The sequence below is a fragment of the Camelina sativa genome, chromosome 15 (genome assembly GCF_000633955.1).
Source record: "Camelina sativa cultivar DH55 chromosome 15, Cs, whole genome shotgun sequence".
Classification (NCBI taxonomy): domain Eukaryota; kingdom Viridiplantae; phylum Streptophyta; class Magnoliopsida; order Brassicales; family Brassicaceae; genus Camelina; species Camelina sativa.
In genome coordinates this window covers 26,496,918-26,505,218 of record NC_025699.1, presented here as the reverse complement: position 1 = coordinate 26,505,218, position 8,301 = coordinate 26,496,918, and positions in this window count along the sequence as shown.

The following is an 8,301-nucleotide window of genomic DNA, read 5'->3' as shown; positions in this document are numbered from 1 at the left end:
TCCGTGTAGTTCTCTCCTTAGCAGTCAACTTGAAATGGGAACTGTGGCAGATGGACGTTAAGAATGCGTTTCTACAAGGAGAATTGGAGGACGAAGTCTACATGAGACCACCACCTGGCCTTAAAGACACGGTTAGCCCGGGCAAAGTGTTCAAACTCAACAAAGCAATCTATGGGTTGAAGCAATCGCCAAGGGCGTGGTATCACAAGCTAAGCTCGACCTTGACCAAGCGTGGATTCAAGAGATCAGAATCTGACCACACACTTTTCACATACCAAAGCGACCAAGGTATCATTGTCATTCTTGTATATGTTGATGACATCATCATATCCGGGAATGACACGGTAGGGATTCAAGAAACTAAGACATATTTAAAGTCAGTTTTTGATATTAAGGACCTTGGTGAGTTGAAATATTTCTTAGGGATAGAAGTGTGTCGCTCGGAAGAGGGTTTATTTCTAACTCAAAGAAAATATGCTATTGATCTCTTAAATGAAGTAGGAAAGCTTGGATCAAGACCAGTCACTACACCATTGGATGAGAACTACAAGGTTTGCCATGAGGGGGAGGCCAAAGACCAACCGTTCAAGAATATAACACAATATAGGCGTTTGGTTGGTAAGCTCATTTACTTAACTATCACTAGACCAGATATTTGTTTTGCTGTGAACCAGGCCAGTCAGCATATGCAAGCTCCGAAGGTGCACCTTTGGAACATAGTCAACCGGATTCTCAAGTATATCAAAGGATCACCAGACCAAGGAATATGGATGGGGTGCAATAACAACACGGAGCTCGTAGGATATTGTGATGCGGACTATGCAAGAGACAAAGGAGACCGTAGATCAACAAGCGGCTACTGTACCTTCCTTGGAGGCAACCTAGTCACATGGAAGAGCAAGAAACAGAAGGTGGTGTCCCTATCCAGGCTGAGTCCGAATATAGAGCGATGCGCAAGCTGACTACCGAACTGATGTGGCTCAAGAATCTACTTAAAGACCTTGGAGTCGACATCACGAAGCCTATCACGATGCATTGTGATAATGAAGCAGCCATTCATATCGCAACCAACTCGGTATTCCACGAGAGAACGAAGCATATTAAGGTTGATTGTCACAAAGTCCGAGAGCAAATCCAACTAGGCGTATCCCTTCCTTGCCACACCGAGAGCTCCGAGCAACTGGCCGATGTATTCACCAAGGCAGCAAGCCCTCAAGTATGTGAGTACCTACACTCAAAGCTTGGACTCATGGACCTCACCAAACCTTGATAGCCTACACTCTTTTTCCCTTAAGTATAGTTTTTCCCAAGTGGTTTTCTATACTAAGGTTTTTAATGAGGTAGGTGATCAATGGTTCTAGCTTGTGTCATGGGGTCCAATGACTAAGCTTGAGGGGGAGTATAAATTGGGATTATGATCACCATGTCCGTACAGCCACGTCCGTACAACCTCCACCGGGCCGTCCGTACAACCTCCACCGGGCCATCCGTACAACCTTGTGTAGAAGCCCACTCGAAGTCTTACAAGACTTATGTGAGGTTCAAGCATTGTCTCTAGATCCTTCTCATATAACCGTTGGCGTCTTGAAGCAAATGGGAGGAGAGAAGTCAACCATTAGTCACATGTTGTGTTAAGAGTCCTAGAGGTCACTTTCATCATGTAAATCGTGTAGCATCTTGTATAAAATATTCTCTAGCTTTATGTCTATATTAGGATTGTAACCATGAACTAAATCAAGTAAGAAGTTATTTTCTTCTTCTACACTTTCTCTCTCACACTCTCACTTTCATACTCTCTCTCGATCAAACTAAACTCTCTTGTTCTACACTCAAACCGTTTATTCTCTCTTTGTTTCTAAACTTACAAGGTGTTCTCCTCCCGTAGCCTAGCATTATTGGCCTTGATCTGCGTCAGCTTCTGCACTGTCTCATTCATCCTAGCAGTCAGGACTTCCAGCTGAGCGGTTAAAGTCGCGTCGGCATTAGTCGTTTCACTTCTGTTTCCCGTCATCTCATGTAGATTACTCTAGGCCCTCCTTCTAGCGCTAATTGTTTGGACAAAAGTAATTGATTCGTTTAAAGACTACAGAAACAAGAAACAGATGTTGAATAATTGTTTTTATTGATCCAAATCTCGAGCTCAAATACAAGAATTCAAGGTACAGCTAATCAACCTATAAACCCTCGCCGCGTTCTAGAGTTGAGTCGCATGTCTTGTGTTTTAGGTCTCTTGCTTTGTTCTCGCTGATGTCTCTCGTGGAGGCCGCTCTCCTTTTATACAAAGATTCTGCTACCCTAATCCCTTAGGATATGTCTTGGGCTTGCCGACTCTATCTATGATAGGGTCGGTCTCGAGACTCTTGGTCCACTGGTAAAGTCGGTCATTAGACTCTTGGTCTATTAACAGATCCAGTCATGTGACTTTCGGCCCATTAACAAAGTCAGTCGCGAGATTCTCGGTCCATTGACAAAGTTAGTCGTGAGATTCTCGCCTATTGTTAAAGTCAGTCATGGGCTCTTAGCCCATAAAAAAAGTTAGTCACGAGCTCTTAGCCCATAAACAAAGTTAGTCACCAGCTCTTGGCCCAGTGAAAATGTCGGTCATGTGACTCTCAATCCATTGACAGATTCAGTCACGTGACATTCAACCCATTGACAGACTCGGTCATGCAACTTTCCTCTTAGTAGATTGGCAGACTTGTATTGACTTTGTCGTGTAGAATATGAGTTGACTCTATCCAATATCTTTGTGAATATTCTCTCTGCTTCTCTTGATTTATCGGGTTTGTCGAACTAACCATAAAATTTATTTATTTAATAGAGAAGATAAAATTATACCCAACAATAATAAGTTAAATATAGTTACTCGATAAAATAAGGAAAAATATGATATTCCAGATTTGCAATATATATTCAATCGGACTCCACAAAACCATATAACACTTATGTAGTTTTCAAGCTATAAATCCGGTTTTGATAGTATTTTTTTTAGATGAGAAGAAAGAATATGACGATTTAGTGCTAACATAACGCCATTAAATCATAATACTATCTATATTTTCTCTAATATATATTCATAAAATCGCTAAATTACAACAATATAAACTAATTAGTACAACTACACTAATTAGTTTGGAGAAGTCTAAGATATTTTTTTCAAGCAATGTTAGTCGGGATATGGAGAGTTTGATCAGTGCGGCAAGTGGTATTGGCTGTACAAGGGATCTGGGTAAGTACTTAGGGATGCCTGTTTTTCACAAGAGATTAACAAGACTACGTACGGGAGGTGTTGGAGAGAGTGTCATCTCGGTTAGCGGGTTGGAAAGGCATGAGTCTCAGTTTGGTGGGGAGAGTAACGTTGACACAAGCAGTTCTCTCTTCCATTGCTTTTCACACCATGAATTCTATTGTCCTACCTGCGTTGACGTTAGAGAGCCTTGATAGGCTATCGAGATCATTTTTGTGGGAGAGTACAGTGGAAACAAAAAATTACACATGGTAGCATGGAAACAAGTGTGTCAACCACGATGTGAGGGAGGTTTGGGTTTTCGTGGTACACGGGACATGAACAGAGCTCTCCTAGTGAAGGTCGGGTGGAGACTTTTACACGATCATACGAATCTTTGGGCGCGAGTTTTGCGGAGTAAATATAGAGTGGGGATGTTCATGATGGCTTTTGGGTTGTTCCAAAGGGTACTTGATCTTCTACTTGGCGGAGTGTGGGAGTGGGCCTTAGAGAGGTTGTTTTTCGTTGGGATTAGGCTGGGTGTCAGGGGATGGCCGCTCGATTCGGTACTGGTTGGATAGATGGTTGGGGACGGAGGCCTTGGTACAGCTGGCGGTAGTTCCAGTACCGGAAGACGAGCTGTATAAGAGAGCAGAGGAGTATTAGGTAGAGGGTGTGGGTTGGCATATGTCGCAACTTGAACAGTATCTGCCTGTGGGTATACGGTTACAACTTGATTCGGTGGTTCTCAATGGAGTTCCAGGGAGGAAGGACACTTTGTCTTGGATGAGTACCTCGAATGGAGGATTCACGGTGAGTTCGGTGTACTATGTACTGAGCCAAGACATAGTGCCGAGACCGTGTATGTCGCAGTTTTATACTCGGATTTGGAAAGTGGTGGTGCCGGAACGAGTTTGACTGTTCTTATGGTTGGTTAGTCAACAAGTCCTAATGACGAATGTGGAGCAGGTACAAAGACATATGGGTGAGAGTGCGGTGTGTCAGGTGTCTAATGGAGCTATGGAGTCGATCTTACATGTGTTGTGGGACTGTCCTGCAATGCACGGGGTGTGGTTAAGGCTGGTTCTGAGGGATAAGCAGTCGGAGTTCTTTGCTAAGTCGCTGCTTGAATGGTTGTTTGGTAATTTGCAAGACCGACCAATTGCAGGTGGGTCTTCCTGGTCGACTCTGTTTAGTGTTGCAGCTTGGTGGGGATGGAAATGGAGGTGTGAGAATGTGTTTGGTGAATATCATATGTGCCGGGATAAGGTGAGATTCTTGATGGAGCTCGCTGTCAAAGTCACAAAAGCTCATGATCTCGGTGCAAGGCGACAGGTTCATGCGTACGGTTGAACAGCTGATAAGTTGGAAAAAACCAAGGGTTGGTTGGTTTAAGGTCTCTACGGATGGGGCGTCACGTGGAAATCTGGGTCCGGCTACGGCCAGTGGGGTTATTCAAGATGAGAGGGGAGAGTGGGTGTGCGGTTTTGCTCTGAATATCGGCATTTGTTCGGCTCTGATGACGAAATTGTGGGGAGTGTACTATGGGCTGGTTATAGCGTGGGAGCGTGGGATAAGACGAGTTGAGCTGGAGGTGGATTCAGATTTGGTGGTAGGTTTTCTTCGGGTAGGGATAAGCGAGGCTCATCCATTGTCATTCCTGTTCCAGTTGTGCCATGGCTTTATCATAAGGGACTGGTTAGTCCGGGTTACACACGTGTATAGGAAAGCTAATCGTCTGGCATATGGGTTAGCAAACTATGCGTTTTCGTTAAGTTTGGGTTTTCTCTTTTTGGTTTCTTGTCCTGACCCCGTCCGAGCAATTTTGTTGGATGATGGGAATGAGACTGCTTTACCACGCAATGTTTGGGTGTAATCTTAGTTTTTGTTGAATAATTCGGGGGAGGTTTTCTCCCCTTCTCCTACCATAAAAAAATTAGTACACCTACAAGACACTTTAATGGGATATTCCTTACCTACATACTAATATTCGATTCGATACCACACCTAATTCTATCGTCACCAAGTAACTCTATAAATAACATGTGAAACTCTGAATAGATGACCCAAAATGCTCCAAATCATACTGATATCTACAAAAGTATAATATATATAAATATTATTATTTTTTGCTATGCTATAAACTAATTAATTTTTGTTCTAGATGTGCTTAATCAAATCGTTAATATTGGGAGATGCAAATGCTAGAGTTTAATATAAATCGATACCAACAAGCTTGATTTCGAATTAAGAGATTAAACTGAGTTTAATAGATTTTGATATTTATAATCTACAGTTCCTTTCATTACTATATGATAGAGAAATTTTTTGTATAGTGATGAGAAACATAGATTGTCGTGTACTTTGTGGGGTACGTTTACTGTATAGGTTTTTGATATTTTCAAGTACCTAATGGAATTATGATTAGAAGGTACAAGGAGAGAAGAACAAAAACATAAACCTCCAAACCATCAACACTTCTCTTCAGCAAATCATTTAGGAAGTGAAAGGGGTAAGTACTGACCCCTTACCTGTAAATAAGAGATTTAATTTGAAGTTTACAAATATATCTCTTATTTACAGCTTACTAATATATATATATATATATATATATATATAGCTCATCAAAAAATATGATTGTGTTAGAACAAAAGGTTTAGCGAATTGTTAGCTTTTATTCTTCTCTAATCCGCAGGATACAACATATATATAGGGATACAATATTAGAGTTTACAAGTCCACTAATGGGCCGATAGTGGGCATCCATATAATACTAGATATATTCATAACATTCCCCCTTGGATGAGCATTATAAAAATGTAGTTCCAAATGCGCATATGAGATGTTGCCTCGTTAAAAACATTACCAGGAAAATCCAGTGGGAAAAACCATGGTTAAGGGAAAAAGAGTGCAGCGCGCTTTTACTCCCCCTCTTGAGTACATCACTTGAAATCTTTGAAATGTAGCAATCCAATATGATTAAGTAACTTCTTGAAGTAGTGGTTGAAAACGCTTTGGTAAATGGTTCGCCAAATCTTCACTTGAACAAATTTGTAGGACATGTATATCACCGTACATCACCATTCTTCTGCAGACTATTGGTCTCTTAATTGACTCATCTTGATCATTATCTTTGTCTCTCACGATCTCATCAATGTATGTCAAAGACTTTGAAGATGATATTCTTTCACCATTGGAGTCATAATATTTCTCTTAAGGTGTTTATCTTCGCGTGTTCTTTGTTATCTCATTAAAAACATTTTAAGGAAAAACTCATTGGGATAAAAATCATGATAAGGGAGAAAGAGTACAACCATGCACATGATCATATATCTCCCCCTGAAAGCATCATCTTCAGGTTATGCATTATGGTCATATATATCAACTGTTTGAACTGTTATAAACAATGCTTTCACGTAAAAACTCATATGATCATCATATATTCTATTGGGTCATTGAACTTCAAGTCATTTGAACCCCTTTCATATAGAAGATCTATATGAACTTTAAGCCCAAATCTTCTTTTACATACAATCTTCTAAACTATCATCTTATACATAGAGTTAGGCCTGGGAATTAGAACCGAACCGATTTGTCCAAACTGAACCGAACCGAGATTTGGGCAAATCGGTTCGGTTTAAATTAATTAACATAACCAATCGGAATGATTTTAATTTTTGTCGGTTAACCGAAAATTTCGGTTCGGTTCGCTAGAACCGAACGGTTAACCAAATAATTGAAAACCCTAGTCGAATATATTTCAAGCCGTCATCTCTTCTCCTTTTTCCTACATTTATCGATTCTCTTTTTTTGTTACTAGGCAAACAAAAGAATCTTTCTTTTCTTGTTCTTTTTCTTGTTCTTTTTCTTCTCCTCTTATTTTGATTTATCACCATTATTTTTTCCTTCCTCTTCGATTCATCAACATCTTCTTCTAATCTTCTTCAATCCATCACCATTATCTTTCCTTCTTCGTCTTCTTCTTCTTCTTTTGGTTCATCGTCTTTCATAGTCATCATCAACATCTTCGCATTTCAGATCAATATTAGGAGTTCCACTTTTTCAGAACTCGTCTTCAGTGTCGATCTATTGATTTTCAATGAAAAAAAAGCTTTTTTTTTTAACAACTCAATTGTTAACCTAAATAACCGAGTTTCCGAACCGAAATAACCGATTCCGAATGGAACCAAACCGAAATCTTAATCAGTTCAATTCGGAACAGTTTTCAATTTCTGAGAAAAACCGAAAATCAAAATATCCGAACCAAAATACCCGAAGAAACCGAAGTCCAAGCCTACATAAAGTTATTCATACTCTCTTTGTAAACATTTCTCTTTCAACTCTTCTTCTTAATATAGTACTACAAGATCAGTTTTCTATGTAAGATGATGTAATCATCCATATAATACTAGATATATTCATAACAGATTGTAAATACTGTTCTACGAGTAATTGATCTGTAATAACAATACATGATACCAAACATACTATAAAGAAAGGTCATATCAATCTTGGCAAATAGACTCAGAATTTGAGAAATATAGTTCAAATTAAAAATATTTAAATGTTGTTTTTTTGGTAAGATTTTTCTGCAAAAAAAAAAATCAAAATCATACATCACCAATTAATGTTAGATATCCTATTGCCTTAAATATTTGAATAATTATAGTTTTCTCAAATTCAACTCACATAAATTCAATTATAAATATTACTATGAGTTATTAAAAAAAACACCAAAATATATACAAAAATGTAACATCAATATTAAAAGTCATAGAAACTCACTCTATTTTTTTTTTTTAACTTATATGAAATAGTTGTCCCTTGATGTACCACAGGTTAAATCCTAATAGTTTTTTCAAAAGGGGTAACTATTCTTTTTGGACTACCAACCATAAAATATTGGATCAATTATATAATTCGGCTTTTCTCTCAAATTCTTAGGACAGTCCCAGCGGAGGTTGGTGATGTAAATATGCTTATTAAAAAAAATAAAGATAGAAGAAATGAAGGAGTAACATTCTTTGTTGGAGAACTTTGAGACATGTTTCTCGACAGGTGTTATTTACTTATCG